At 40.3% G+C, this 16369-nt stretch overlaps 1 protein-coding gene across 2 annotated transcripts in view; it reads right to left on the bottom strand.

Moving 5' to 3' along the window:
• The window catches only part of LOC147150065 (semaphorin-4B-like), a 70402-nt gene extending 55771 nt beyond the window's left edge, over positions 1-14631 (bottom strand). Inside the window, exons 1-2 of one of the 2 annotated variants that reach the window (XM_086024964.1) lie at positions 14542-14631; positions 2213-2294 (exon numbers count right to left, since the gene is read on the bottom strand). The gene's annotated coding sequence lies outside the window, so the exon portion shown is untranslated. Of the gene's footprint in view, positions 1-2212; positions 2295-8479; positions 8522-14541 lie in introns of those variants that run through there. The other variant, XM_086024965.1, reaches the window with a different exon arrangement.
• Positions 14632-16369: the final 1738 nt, after the last annotated feature.

The following is a 16369-nucleotide window of genomic DNA, read 5'->3' as shown; positions in this document are numbered from 1 at the left end:
GGTGGGTGGGGATCCCATGTGTGTGTGTGGGGGGCGGGGGGGGGGGCGGGGGTTCTGCAAAAGAAGGACGTGGAAGAGGAGGAGGGGGATGTAAGTGTTTCAAGAAATACTGCTTCCTGCAGCTTTTGGTTTACAGTAAAATAAGGACGAGTGTTGTTCAATCTCGCTGATAGGCTTTCAGGCAGCACATGAGGTCGTCTGAAGGTCTGATTGATTTCATCATCATCCTCTGTGTGATGTCACAATCAGGGACTCATCAACTTGATTAACGCAACTAAGTCTTTTCCTGTTTTTTTTTCACAGGGGAAACAAAACTGAAATTTATGATTAAATATTACTCAAGTGAAGCTTAATGTCACACCCTGAACATTTTGTGAAATCTTCATTCTTCAGAAATCTTTGATCTTCCGCAAATGGAATTTGAAATCAGAACTCTTGGCATGTGGCATGCTAATATTAAAGTATACAAGTGTTGTAAAATTTATGTTCGGAAGGGATTTGGTGGGAAGTTGGAACAAAGGTTGATGACAGCTGCTAAAAGTGAAGATAAGAATATTTAGCAAGAACCATGAATTAAAAGGTGCTTTCGTTGTTTTCGTGGGCCACTTAAGTGATGCGGCAGGCTGGAGCTGGCCCTTAGGCCTTGAGTTTGACACCGGTGATTTAGAGTCATTCCAAGAACATGCATGTTTTTGGAATGTGGGAGGAAGTGGGAACACACATGCAAATCTCACACATTTCCATTGACACCAATAGTGAATTGAGGCTCTAAATGTTAGAGTCTTCAGTTCACCTCAAAAACCAGCGCAAGTTCAAGGAGAACATGCAAACCCCACAAACTAAGGCCTGAGCTAAAATTTGAAGCCAGAACGGACGACCCGTGAGTTTAGATGTGCTAACCACGAAGCGTCCGCGTTTCCTAAACAATAACGTATTTTTGTCAATCTTCAGCTAGACTACATTAAACAGTGGCTCTAAATGATTACTTGATTATTAAAATAGTTGTCGATTAATCACAGAATTTTGGCACCTCTAGTTCAATCTGGATTTGATCCAGAGTTTGGTGTGAACCAACACACTAGCCGGGTCTACGTGGAGACTTTTTTGTCATTCGGATTGAAATCATTCCGAATGAAGACCTCTGGTCACCTGTTTCCATGTGACCTGATCTATTCCGATTGGCCGTTTACTTGCTCGACCCTGTTAATCAGATCAGCCGTGTTACAGCCATGTGACACGCGGAGATCGATGTAAACATCACGTGATCTATCAAGATGGAGTTCATTCATCTATTTAGCACAGTATTTGCGATTGTTTTAACACTTTTATTAAAGCAGCATCTGGATAAAAACAAGTTAGGAGTACTTTAAAAGAAGTTCTCGCTATTCCGATTGAACTGTTTATATGATGCTCGTTCGGATTGGCAAAGGGAATATACCACCCCTTTGAATCCGAATTAAATTCCATTTGTTTCGGCCTTTTTATTCCAATTGGAGGGTTTTCATTCCGATTGGCCATTCATGTCTTTTCTAATCGGAATACATGGCTCCATGTAAACCCGGCTATTGATAATGTCATGAGGATTAAGAATTTTAAAAATATGCTTTTAAACTACAAGATCAATTATATCTCTATCAAAGTGAAACTATTTATTTTGTATATGCAGGGTCACATGTCACAATATCAAACACAGTTTAATCTGGAGTTGATAGACTTTGTTGTGAACCCACAAAACAATAAAGTCATGAAACTGGAGAATTAAAAATAAATAAACAAATTACTCTAGGTTGAATATTATATAAATAAAAACGATTTACTGTACCTATATGTATGCAAGGCAGAATGCTGTGACATCAAACCAAGTTTAATCTGGATCAGATCCTGATATTATTCTGTTTTATGCACAAATATGGTGTCTTAAAACTGATATTATAAAACTCAAACAAGGAACAAGGCTCAAGATTGTCTTTCCCCCCTTTTTTCTAAACTTTGCATTTTCAAATATTGATTTGGTCAACAACACCAACAATGTTTGCACATCTCTAGTCTTGTCAGACTGACTTTAACGTGAAATACTTCCGACTGAATTGCTTCATTTCAAATAACTTGTAGGAACCTGAGACAATAGAAAAAAATTAAGAAAGAAAGAAAGAAAAGAAAGAAATCCTTTAAAACAGCTCCGCGTACATAGAAAAAAAAGATTGTTACTCACCATTCCTGGCTACTAAATGCAGTGTCAAAAACCACACACACACATCCATGCAAAAGATCCAATGGTGGCTGAAGTCTTTGGGCTGCTGAAAAGAAGAACAAAAGTAAAAAGAGATCAGGTTTAAATCCACCAAACGCCGCTCCTCGCACCGACGTGTCGCTCAAACGAAATCCAACCTGCATGTGTGTGCGTGTGTAATGTGTGTATTTCCACAGAGGCTGCAAAACTTCAAGCTCCGCCCACAACCCACTCTACTGCCGGCCTGCTTGTCGTGACGTCACATACCACTAGGGAGTCCTCAAACTATCAATAGAGTCAACACAAATACTGTACTCGAGTACCTTTTTCCACTCGTGAATTTGTTTTTAAAGTCACAATCTGGATCGGTTTCAGATTCAATGTATACTGTACTATAAAACGTGTGAATTTGATCATACACAAAGTAAATTGTTCAAATTAGATTAGCAATAACTGTTATTGCACTGTTTAAAAAATATATATATAATTTAAAGTGTTTGGTATTTTTTTCTTTGCTAAATTTTCATTATGTCATTTGTGTCATGCCAAAGTGTGGATTCATACCAGAATCGGATCCGGATTGAATGTATTTTAACATGATATCTTATGAAGCTGTACACACATAGGCCATTTTGTTGAAATTGAATACAAATATACAGATATTAATTTTATATAATTTTACTGGTCAACAATTATGTTTAAATTGGATGTGATCGACAGATAATTATCTTTTTTTTTCACATGACATGAGGATTCACATCAAAATATGCATCCAAACCAGTTGGATATATTTCACACATCTATTTGAAGTTGTTTAATTTTGAGTATAAGTTTAATAATAATAATAATAATAATAATAATAATGATAATAATAATAATAATAATAATAATAATAATAACAATAATAATAATAATTATTATTATTATTATTATTATTATTATTGTTATTATTATTATTATATATGGGTTTTATTCAAATGATGAAATCTGGACCAGATCCAGATTAAATTTGGTTTTGACATTCCAGATTCCAGATATTTCTCTAAGGCAAAGTTGTCTTTGCTGTGCGTATGTGTTGGCTGTGAGTCAGTCACTACTTCTTCTTGTTGTTCTTCTGCTATACGCTCTGCAGCCAAGTCGAACAATGAAGGAAAGCAGCGAGCGTCCGGCACAAAGAGCATTACAGAGGATTACGGGCAAAGGCAAAGACTTGAACACAAGCGGACGCAGCCATTCATGTAATCTCTTTTCACTGCTGCAAAAAAGACTAAAATGTCACGTTGCGCTTGTCACACTGCAGTCATCTCCAGTATGCTTTGACACCAGTAAAGCTCCTATGCTTAAAACAACACAATTTTCTTTGTAGGAAATGCGATGACAATACATTTCTCAAAAGTGGAATAAATACATGTATGGGTATGTTCGGTGATTAAGAAAACGAAACCTGCGCCTGTACAACATACTCTTTGTGCATTAAAGAAACACTATGTGTCATTTGGACACTGCAACCTCATGTCACCCTCCTAAAGGTCTAAAAAATTGGTGGACCAGCCAGGATATCGCTCAGTGTTAGTGCTAGCATCTGTGCTAACATTACTGTAACGTGTGTGACTTACTGACTTCTTTAACATGGCGATTATTGCCCTGCAGCAAACCTGCTATTTATGTTTGTTAGCAGGGCTACGCAGAAAACAAATTGAAAGGTGGCCGTGCCATTGCATATCCTTTATCCTTTATTATCATTGACTTCCATTGATGGCTATAGATGCCAAATATTCATTGGGAGGGTTGGCAGTAACAAAATGTATGCACATCCAGGAGGTGTGTACCTCTGAAGGTGTACAACTGATTGCATTAGTAATCCTTGGCAGAGTTCAGTTTGTACTGTCGTAGGATAAGATTACAATGGATAAAATGTTTCTTAATTTCTCCACGATACATTCATGCATTTTATTAATGATATTGTTCAGGCACATGTAGGAGGTGTGCACCAATCTTGAAGTGGTGTAGTAATGTTTGGCTTTAATGGAGGTCTATGCTCCAATTAGTACCGTTCTAAGTGGTGCTTGTTTTCAATGCTGTATTTTGTTTAATGGTCTGCAATGTTATTAAATAATTGGCTGAACAACATCTTAGCCATGCTAATGGTACGCACTTATTACTGGCACACTGATGAAACCACCTTTGCTATTCTTTTTTTCTGTTTACCTATCATCCATTCTTTACATGATCCTGATCAATTATAAATTTGTATTATTTAGCTGTAATGCTGTTGCGTTTTACAAACCTTTACATTGTCAATGTATCAGTGTAGCCTGTTGTCTTTGTGGCTTTAGTGTTGAAAAGTGAAAACCGTGAAATAGATAAGATAGTGAAAGATTTCAGACGCTAGCCGAGTTGCTCTGCATCCGCATCCCAATCGTGTGATAAGAACCAAGTGGCCTCCACTTTGCCGAAGGATTCTGTTTGACAGTGGCGCCATTGTTGAACACATCACTCTCAATCTGCGGCCATGCTCAAATAGCATCCCCCCGTTGTCAAGACAAGCCAATGCGCCGCCGACTACACTGCAGCCATTCATTTCAGGTCAGATTTTAGTGGGGTTAAGTACATGACAAGCTCTCTTTGTCACACTGGATTTGGTGATGTGTTGCGCATCAATGTCATCATCGAGGCATTCAGAGGGGACAGAAGATGCTGACAGACTACAAAATCATGAGTGCATGACGTGACTCGACGAGCGTCTGATAACCTTCAACCCCTCTAAGCCAGGAGGAAGGCAGACAGACAGCAAATGAGGAGAACTTTCACCTATAAGAATGTTTTTCTCTGGGTACTCTAAAAACATTCATGTTAGATTCACTGAAGACTCAAAACTGTCCAAAGGGGTGAATGTGAATGGCTGGTTGTCGATATTTGCCGATCAGTCGATTAGTCGACTTTACAACTAAATCGGCCAACTTACAGATGACTTTCTTGTCCTCCGTGTGTTGCCGTCACCGAACTATAACAGTCTTCACATACAGTATCCGTGTAGGCCTGAGTGTATGAAAAAAAACTTGTGGTGGATGACAATAACAGTTAGTCTCACCAGCTTCAGCTATTCCAATCGAAGCTACTCTTAAAATATTCATACCAGCGGGAGTGACTGATTAAAGTGAAACTCAACCTTCATCACTAAAATGTTATGGGCAATAATGCACAGGCAGCAATTGTGGGATAACTAGAACTTTACTCACATGTTGTTTTACGACACCAACAAACCTTGAAACCGGTCCGTGGCGCACAAAAGGTTGGACACTATTGTGATGTGCTGAAAAATATCAATTACATTATCGATGAATGGGCTTAGACTCGACTTTCATCCCATTATAGTTGACTTAAAAAAAAAATCTTCACTAGTTTAACCTCTAATGAGGACAAACGCTTTAGAACAGATGCATGGACTGAAACGACTTATTAAGTGCAATAGAAAAATCATCTTTAGAGGTGTCACGCCTGCTTCATGTCAACTAGGACACATCTTATTAAATACTTTGTTTCCATTCATTTTCTATAGCGCTTGTTCTCATTAGGATCTTGGATGAGCTGCAGTCAACCCCAGCTGAGTTGAGAAAAAAAATATTGAAGAAAAAATCCACAAATGGTGCCAAGCCGTGAGTATTCGGGGTCCTCTGGAGTAGAGAGAACATGTTTATAATTTTCTTTTTAAATTGATCAATGGGCCACTAAGAGTGTGGTGCAGTTGCCCATTCCTGTGCTAAACAGTTACGTAATCAAGTGCATTGAAAGGAAAAATAACTGGCACTCACTTTGTGTTATTGGTGAAAAAGTTACGTTGTAAGAATAAAAATGTATTTGACTATTTTAAAATAAATTATATTTTATACAATCTTTGAAAATAATTTAAATGTTCATATTTGTATTTTCGCTTTAACAAAATAATAAAAAGTAATAAATATAATTTGTTTTTTTTTTACATTCTCATTTTTAATTAAATAAAATTGTGGGATATCTTTCAACATTTTAACTTTTTCTCCTAATCGTCTGATGTGAGCCTATTAGAATAAAAGTGTGAAATCCAAAATGTGCAATGGCTCTGGGCTGAACTTCGGACACCCCCGGCCCCAATTTTTGAGTCTTTAATCACCCTAGCATGCATGTTTTTGGAATGTGGGAGGGAGCCCCGGAACCAGGGGGAAACCCACGCAAGAACAGGAAAAACATGCAAACTGCTCCGGAGGAGACTTGAACCCAGAACCTCAGAACTGTGAGGCGGACATGCCAACCACCTCCGCGCCATGAAGGACTTTGATTTCCTAGATTCATAAACACTAATCTTCGAGCAGTTTGCTTTAGTTGGGACATGCCAGGAGGTTCACATTTAAATGAAGTTTATTGCTGTGCAGATGTCATGCGGTCAATGAACAAAGAGAGTAAAAAAAAAAAAAAAACACACCAAAGTGAAATGATAACCAAAAGCCATCTGGCAATGCCAAACTAGCAGCCCTTCCTCTTTTCATCTCCCATCAGTAATAAAAGACAATATCTGGCCTGGAGAGACATGTGGCATTAATATGAATTATCTCCATCTTAATACGCTTATGCCCCTGAGACTGCCGTGACATGACGTCAGCCACGTGCAGACTCTAATGAGACTGCGAAGAATACATTACATTTATCTAGATTTTTATTCACGCTTTCTTTGTGCCTTTGCAGCCTGTGTAAAGGGGCAGAGGTCAAGGTCCTGCACAGCTGCACACTGCGAAGATTGCGGGGGTGGGCTATGCAGAGGAGGGTGGGGGGATAGTCGGTGTTGAGGAAAGAAAGCCAACAGGCATTGATGATGAATTAATGATTTTGTAAATATGCAGACCAATACAACGATTTTAATATTTTTTTTGAATTTATATATCGCTGGCGTCGTGCCAAAATCTTGTATCTCCAAAAACTTTTCAGGGGACCCCAAAAATGGCAGGTTTATTCACCCATTAGCATTGCATCGTGAAAGAGAGCAAGCCATTTTCAACACTTTCGATGGGTCAATAATGTACAAAAGCAACACTGACCAATAGTTTTGATATTTGAAGAAATATGAAATTCACCAAAATCTGATTTATGAGGATTTGCGCCAGCGCCAGTGATATAAGCTCTTTGTTTTTTATTTTACTGTGATCTCTTTCTGGAAGAGAATGCCAGCTTCTCAACTGTGAAGATCAGTGGAACCCGCTAGGATGATTGAAAATTAAATTGATTGAAAAAATATTGTACTTTTCAGGGCTCTTCCACAGTTTTAAAACTGATTTTTGTCATGGTGTCACTTTCATTCTGAAACACGTAGATTTGAAATAGCATCAGGCATTGAGGTACAAATACAGTGCATGCTCCTTTTCAGAAGTCGACAGGTCAGTGTTCACATGATCTTCCTCATACTTTCACTGTTATGTGTTGAAATTGAATAATCTCCAACACAAGACGGTGGCTGACGTCAAACATCTGATCACAATATCTTTCTTTCCATCCCCTTTTATGTCAGTTTTCACTGAGCTTCCTCAAACGTTATTGCTTTGTTGAAATAGATTTTGAATGGTATGTGGCTCAAGACGGTTTTGTCTAATTTACACAAGCTCATGGGCAAGAACTCTGTTTCTTTCTATAACGAGGCAAGAAGTGGCCACATGTTCCTGCTCAGAGCTCAACAGAAGCCAGTGTCAAGCAATATTTTTTTAACATCCACTGTGACAGAATATACCTATTGATGATGTACGGTATTCAACACAGATGGCCAAATTAGCCGAGATTAAGAAATCATTGTCAAACACGCTCAAGAATGTTTTTATTTTTTAAAAGGTGACATATTCAGCACTTTTATTTAATTAAAACACTCCTCAGGTGTCTTTACATGTTTATGCCATGTTTTTGCAAGGATCAAGAATTACAATATACTTTCCTCTTCCTTTATTTAAAATAAGCCTGTTTTAAAGGGGCGGTCCTGTCTCATGCAAATGAGCCATTGCTCACCCAACCCCTCTACTATGCAACTAATATCGAGTATGACTTTCATAACCAGGACAACTCGGGGTGGCACGAGTGGACTGCAGAATTACTTCTGCGGTGCATGCAGTCGACATGCATCGACAACTTCACTGAACAATCAACAATCAATCAAAAAACTTCCCTGAACAATCAATGTGCTGCTTCTCAGCAAACGTGAATCTACCATAAATACTCAATGCAGCTCTTGCTTACCATTTGGCTTTGATGCCATAGTGTTTCTGATGTTGCTTGAAAGTATAGTAAAGAGCAGGCCTTCGGGGGCCTCTATCCTGCATGTTTGCTATGTAACCCTGGTGCAACCCACCTGATTCAAATGATCAGGATCGTTATCCAGCTTCTGCAGACCTTGCTGATTATATGATCATTTGAATCAGGTGTGTTCCAGCAGGGAGAGTTAGAATACCGGCCCTCGAGGACCGGAATTGCCCACCCCTGGTATAGAGTACACATAATATACCCCTTTTAATAAGGACTAGCTGACCCAAGATGTTTAGCAATGAAGATTGCTCAAAGGGAAGACAGTTTAAAACTATTTTCTAAACATTTTCACTCCGGTGTCAAAGCAAGACCCATATTGATTTTGCTTTTGTCTAACACAAGCATGCTGGGGAAACTGAGGTCATCCACTTATCCACTTATGGAACAGAGATTCCAGGATGGACTTTTCCGTTAGCTTTTTCCAGAAGTGGGCCCCACATTGTCACGTGCGAGTATAGCGTAGTTTTGGTGTTTCTGTTTAGAGCCAAAAAGTAATCAAAAAGATAAAAGCATTGGTTAAAATCATGTGGAAGCAAGCTTAGACTCTGACAGAGTTAATACAATTAAACAGGCTGAACGACACATCAAGGTGATTGGAACATCTATGGTATGGTCAAGATACAAACGGGTTCAACAGATGCTTGGCCAGTTCTCCATAAGTGAGCTCAGACAGTCATATTTTCCACACTTGAAGGCAGCACAGCCAGCACATTGCACTAGTGATTAATACTTCTGCCACACAGTTCAGAGCTTTTGGGTTTGAATCTCAGTTCTCAGTTCTAAGTGTGGAATTTCCAATTTGTCCCCGTGCCTGCATGGGTTTGCCTGGGTACTCTGGCTCCCTCCTGCATTCCAAAAACATGCACGTTAGGCCCATTGAAGACTTTTAATTGTAACTAGGTGTGGCCTGCGATTGGCTGGCGACTAATCCAGGGTGTTCCCAAAGTCAGCTGGGATAGGCTCCAGCTCACTCGTGACTCTAATGAGGACAAGCACTACAGAAAATGGACGGATGGATGATTGCAAGTCTTGCAGTGCGAGTCCAGCGAAGTGCAGCGGCAATATCAAGTGTTGGTGCTACTTTTATAAGGTCACCATGGAGACAGTGTGTCTCTTATGGACTGTAGCGGGACTCAAGGCGGTCAGAAATCAATGAAGCATCTCAGCAAGAGCACACGTTAACCTTCCGAGGAGCCGACAGCCCCCATTTCCTGTTTTCTTTGTTAGTTTGTAGTTGCAGCTTAAACGCTGTACGTCCTGTACGACAGCTGTCCTAACCAATGGCCTGTGGGCCATTTGGTGCTGACTGAAATAAATAAATAAATAATAGCTCAGCTTCAGAAAACAGGTGAGCCGTGATTGGTCGTTATCTGAGCCCTGAGCAACTTCGATGTCATCTTCAGTCGATAGAAGTGACAAAATGGCCGCCCCACTGAGATGTCTAACACTGAGTGTATTTTGCTGCTTAACTTATATTCCACAAAAGCAATAATAATCAGAATGCCGTATTTCAACTAGTGGCCCTGCATAGAACATATTCTGGAAAAGAAATACGATTGGGTTGACTTCGTCTTTAAGTGTCATTTCAATTCATCTTTTTTTTTTGCTTTCTGTTGCAAGCAAAAATGTCGGATTCCAGTGAACTTCAGAAATGCCGATGCTTAAATAAAGTTTCAAAAAAATGGTTTGCAGTAGTTGCAGTCTTATTTCAATTATCTACTATTGACCAGAGCTGGGCATTTTACCAAAAACTGAGCATCCGTTATTCGTCAACCGTCTGCAGCGTGGATACCTTTCCGTTCGCTTTTTTTTCAGGGAGAAAAAATAGTAACCATCTATAGGCCGGCCCGCCTCTAATTTTAAACGGCCATCTGTCGGCCAAACTTTCGCTCTGCTGTTTTTTTTCCTACATATTTTATGTTTGAATCAGCTTGCATCATTATCTATATAAATGTAGTAAACAAAAAAAATCTCAAATCAAGTGACAAGAACCCAAAGTTCAATGCTTTTCAATGAGCGGAGAGTTTGTTTTCACCGACTTGAACGCCATCTTGACGTGTGACGTCAATTTGACGTGAGCCCGGAATTGTCAATAAGAGCCCACTGCGTTGAATTTAGTGACCGAGTGCTATTTGTGGTAGTGGTGTAGCTGGAAATCTACTCATAAGAGTAGTTACACCCGAGGGCTTGCAGGAGGAGTAAATTGTGAAACATGTAGGCTTTAGCAAAGGTCAACAGGGAGTTTGGTTGTTTGGTGTCAGTTGACGCTGACTTGTTGTTTTCAACAGTGTTTTCCTGCTAGCTTATAAGGGGTGAGGGGGCAGCTAGCTCCTCCAGTCGTTAGCCGCTAGTAGCTCAGGAACTAGCAGTGATTCCCTAAAAATGAAGATTAGTGATCCGAGAAGAAGTGAATTCTTGTCTGATATGATTTAACAGTAGTCAACTGTAATCCGTGTTACATTGGAAAGTAAGTGTCAAAATTGCCAGGATTAGTGTAACAACATACTATTGTTATCGTGACTGTCGACATGTCGCAGCACACAGTAATTAAACCCAACCAGTTTCTTTATATTCATTTTTATTATTTTACGTGATGTTTTTTTCCTACAGTGCTAATTTTTCTTTATGAAAAATGCATAACAATGTGATATTTTTGGTGGCTGCAACTGATTAATGGAATTTGATTTCATTTCAATGAAGAGGGTTGAGTAGAGTAACCTTTACCAAAATCTAGGTAGAAAATCCAAAGTTTTACAATAAAGCACAGTATTCCTTGCTTCCATTTCCAACATCCTATCTTTGTAAAGCAGGATTTTCTGCATTGATGGAGACCAAATCAAAATTAGTGAGTATAAGTAACATACATTGGGTGTCATTGTCTCCTTTTCCCCCAATATGGGATGCCTGTAGAAGAGAAACAAGCACTGACCTCCCACTAATTACTAATTAATGAATTATAGTCATTGTAATGGTGAGGTGTGTTTTTAATTTTTTTGGTTTTTTTGTTTCTGTGTTGTTCAAATTATTGCTCTACATGAAACCAGTCAGTGGCACAAAAAAGGTTAGCAACCACTGCCACGCAAGTACATCCCTGCAGGCAGCACATTTTCGTGTCCTAATCAGCAAGCAATCAATAACTGCTGTGACATCCAAAAAAGAAGTGCTCCAGTATGTTTGGCATCTTTTTGGGAAGATGACGACAATGATGATGATGATGATGATGATGATGATGAGGGGGATGATGGTTGCAATCACTGGCAATAATGAGTGAGTTGAAAAGCACAGCAAAGCTAATTTGCTTGGTGTTTAATTGAAGAGCAGCACGCTGATTATCAGGCGTGGAGAATAGTGTTGTTGGTGCTGCAGCTGGATTAAATTTCTCTACAGATTGACTTGATAGCTCTTTGAAATGATGGATCGACTCGCTGAGGAAAATCAATGCGAACCACATGAAGTGGAGAGATAATCTTAAAAGGGACATGTTATTGGACTAAATGGCTTTTTCATTGCTTGTATATAAATAGTTTACTCTGTAAATCTTTTGTCATCTGCCTATTTCTAAAAATGTGTCTGGGAGTGACCCCTTCTGCACTTCTACCCTACTGCTGGTAAAAGTGGGGCTTATTTAGTTTTTTTTTTTTTTCTTACACTTTTTTAAAATTTGTATACACTAGGGGAGGAACTGTCATGTAGAAACCTAGCCAGGCAAGCCACACCCACTAAGAAAGTGGGTCTAGGGACTAGACCTCTGGGCTAGGCCTCAGTTCAAAACCAACTGTCCAATCAAATTCGTTTACTCATGACATATTTTTCGTGAGCAACATCACGCTTCGGCGGCGGAAGTCCATCCACATAACATTCAAAATGGCACGTGGGAGGGATGGTAGTTTGTTTCATTCTGCATTAAACTCAGTTTTAAATGTCCAGGAAAACATAGTCATTAAAGCCCCAGCAGCTGACAGCACTCAAAGCATTCGATGTCATGCCCGCTCTTCGCTGACTGGTTCATTTCGCTGTCTGTTTGTTGGGATATGCCCCGCCTCAGAAATGCGCTTGATGCGACTACCCACCAGACTCAATCGCTGGTACGGTGATGAGTCTGGATTTCCAAGCGAGCAGAAACACACACGTCCCGCATGGGTGTGACACCCATGCTATCATATCAAAGATGAAAGATAAGCAGAGCTGCATTGAATTTTGTTGGCTGCAGAGATTCATGTTGGCACACCGAGTAAGCTTCGGACAAACACCAAAAATCTTAATTGCTCTGGGTCATTTGTGATTGGTGATGTGTCCTTACCAAACACACACGCAGTGTATTTCATGAAATACTGTCTCCATGAGTAAAAATGCTTTTATTATCTTCATGGGCGCTCATTTTTTTCCCCACTCTTGGCTCAAGTAGAAGTCACTGCAGTCAGGGCTCTTCCCTGGCTGGTTGTCATGGTAATGAAAGCTGAACACGCCATTGACACAGCAGTATACAGGGCAGGGTACACAGTTGTTTACTTGAGAGCATGAGACAAGGCTTGAAAATTGGCTAATTTCAGCAAGACAAAAAAAGAGGGTGTGTAAATTGTGTGCTGCCATACTTGATTTTTGTGGTATTTTGATGAAAGCATGTCACAGCCATTTTTACACAGACTTAATTGTAAAAAAAAAGCATGTCTTATCTATGTGGAACAGTTATGGAACAATATGGAACAGTTTAGCTTTGAAGTAATAGCTACAAAATGACAGTTTCTTTGCCAATGATAAGGATAACTGTGTCCATGTCATTTCCATGGCGATTCACCAACCCTTACTTTAGATGTCTGTAACATTGGTGGAGCTGGCAGGACACTTTTCGTGATGTGATACGGTTAGCATTGCAGGACTTTTTAAGTCAAACATGAGCCTTTGCCCATGAGAAATAATAAAAAGAAATCAAAGTTTCACCATCATAAAACAACATCTTTTTACTTTTTAGTGGGTTTTGTGGACAATAAATAAATGTGGAGAGTCATTAAAAATTAAAGCAACTGACAGTGTTGCTTTAGAAATACTAACTTATACCATATAAATTAAATACATTTTGCTCTTAAAATGTGTCATAATAAAGATGAATTACTTAAAAAAAAATGTACTACAAACATCCCCATGATCAAATAAATGACTTTTAAATAAAAAAAAAACTTTTAAAAATAAAATAAACTAATTTAATTTAAAAATTACAAGTTTGAGCTCATTATAAAATAAATGACTAATTAAAACAATGACAGAAATGAAAAAAAATAAATAAATAAACTGCCTTTAAAATAAGTCAAATGAAACAAATTCCACTGTTTTAGGAATAAAAGTATTCAACAAATTCTGCTCTTTTGGGAAACAAAGGCTGAATTCATGATAGAGTGCATGGCTTTTAAATATAAAATAAAATAAAAGCAACCAAATTATACTCTTGTGGGATTCAAAGGTTGAGGTCAGGATAAAATAACTCATTTTCTCTTTTCAAATCCCACTGAGCCTTCCGGTGAATGAGCTCCGTGGACTTCAGGGGCAAGGAGGAGCAATGCATATGTCACCCATGTCCACACGCACACACACCCTCCACATAATGACAGTGTCAGGGCTTTATTTGTAGCCAATGCATCTTCATTGTGCAGCTGGCCAGGACTCACAGCAAACTACATCACCGCACTCCTCACGCAGAACTTAAAGCAGCCTCATCATCAGCATCCTCAGCGTGCGTTATCTCCCGACAAGGTGACCGACAGCCTCTGAGCACATGCCAGCTTTTAAAAACCACTTTAACACACACGCACACACACACACACACACACACACACACACGCACGAGCCAAGAAGCTGACTCAGTGCGATGCGCGACCACGGCACCGGCGCTCTATTTCACTCCACTTGATGAACCCACTGAATGACAAATTAAAAGCATCCTTTTGTCTCATAGTGTGAGCCACGCCGGCCGCTGTCATGTATCAAGAAAAGGAGGGACTCACCGCGGCCAGGTGGTGTGATCGGAGGCTGCAGTGGCGGCGGAATCCCCCTCCTCATCCTCCTCTTACCGGTGTGTAAAGTGAGCGCATGAGTGTGTGTGCTGATCCAGCAGATGCAGACTGGAGCCACCAATAGAAAGAGGCGAAGGGGAAGGAGAGGGTGTGTGAGAGATGGCAGAGGAGGGGTCTGCTAGCATTACATCATAGGCGAGGGGAACGGTTGTGTTCTGCAGGAGGTGGGGGAAGGTGTGTATGTGTGTCCTTGTATATTTTCTGCAGGATGATTAAACATGGTCATGATGCACCTGCACAGTGATTAACAACCATTCAGAGGGAGACAGTAAATAAGCAGAGCTTTCAACATGTAATAGAGGCAAAAAGTGAATAGCAGATGGACATTGGCGAAAACGCCCTTTCCAAGCCCCTAATGGCTCTCTCGTCAGCCTGAACGAGCATTGATGGACGTCTTTGGAAAGAAGGCGCTGACATTTCGGGTGTGGGATAAGCTTTGTGCGGGAGCATACAGCCATCACTTGTTAGCGGAGCCTAAAAAGCAACGGCGAGGGGAGAGAATTTGGGGGAAAGATTGTCAGGAGTAAAACAATGACAGCTCAGGGTCATCCCGGCACCTCGGCTCACGGGAATGAGACAGCAGCCATGCAGGAAACATACTGATAAGGAAGTCTTTCTCTCGCGGTTAAATGTTAAATAAGAGTTTATGCGCCAGGCGTGTAGGCAGGCCTCGCATCAAGGTCGGGATGTAGAAGGCAGACACATCAAGTTGGGAGACAGTGTGGCTACACTTCGGAAGATAACTGGAGCAGACCTCTGCCAAGGCTTTTTCTATATCCATACAATCCACTTATCCATTTATTTTCTCAACCGCTTATGCTGTTCGGGGATGCGGCTGATTTTGGACGAGAGGCTGAGTACGGCCTGGAATGGTCGCCGGTCAATCAGAGACCGACAAGAAATCACATTCGCTGCGTCACTGAGTGGACCGTGAACCTTAACCGCAACACCTTTAGTGACTGCGCAGAATCCTTACATCCATTTTCTATAGCAGTTCTTATTAGGGTCACAGAGAGCAGCTGACCTTGGGTGAGAGTTGGGCTACACCCTGGTCTGGTCGTCAAATTAGTTGCGGGGCACTTACACAGTGCCCTATTTTCATGCCCAGCACATGTCTAGGGCAAAGCGCAGTCTAGATCTGCGCATGGGTGGAGTTTTCTTTCTTTGGGTATTTTCTTAGAAAGGGGCATTTGCGCCGTTATGGGAGGGAACGCAGCCAACTTGTTTGCCATCCGATGGAAGCGGTTCCCCTCGTTCCCTATGAATTCAGCTCAGTGAGCGGCGCACTGTCTACATGGCAGAATGACTCGATGGATTCCATGCAAGTGACTGGCGCACACAAAGTACATTGAAAATAATTGGAAGAAGATCTCCACTTGCAGTTTATGTAATTTTGCTGGTAAAGCTGACAGTAATAATAGTTCAATTAACTGATTTATACAATGATTCAGAAGGATTGAAGCACACTATTGTCATATTTCTGAATGAAATATAATGACATCCACCACTGGCACTGCGTCAGCTGAATCAGCATGCGATCAAATTCACCAAAATCGTGTTACACAACCTGCGCCACAAATTAGACCTGCTTTTAGTTGGTCTAAATCCTAGTCTACTTCCTGTCACTAAATTGTCTGATCCAACCCAGGGCATGTAATAAAAAATGCCCAGAGTCCAGTGGGGCCAAATTCCCCCAAACTAGATAACTAAGTTAGGCTTGTCCCGGCACGAAATGTGAAATGTGCCATTTTTTTTTTTT

This window comes from Filicampus tigris, chromosome 3 (genome assembly GCF_054856515.1).
Source record: "Filicampus tigris isolate MCC_2025a chromosome 3, RoL_Ftig_1.0, whole genome shotgun sequence".
Taxonomy (NCBI): Eukaryota; Metazoa; Chordata; class Actinopteri; order Syngnathiformes; family Syngnathidae; genus Filicampus; species Filicampus tigris.
The sequence above is the reverse complement of the archived record's forward strand: the minus strand, read 5'-3'. Positions and strand labels throughout refer to the sequence as shown.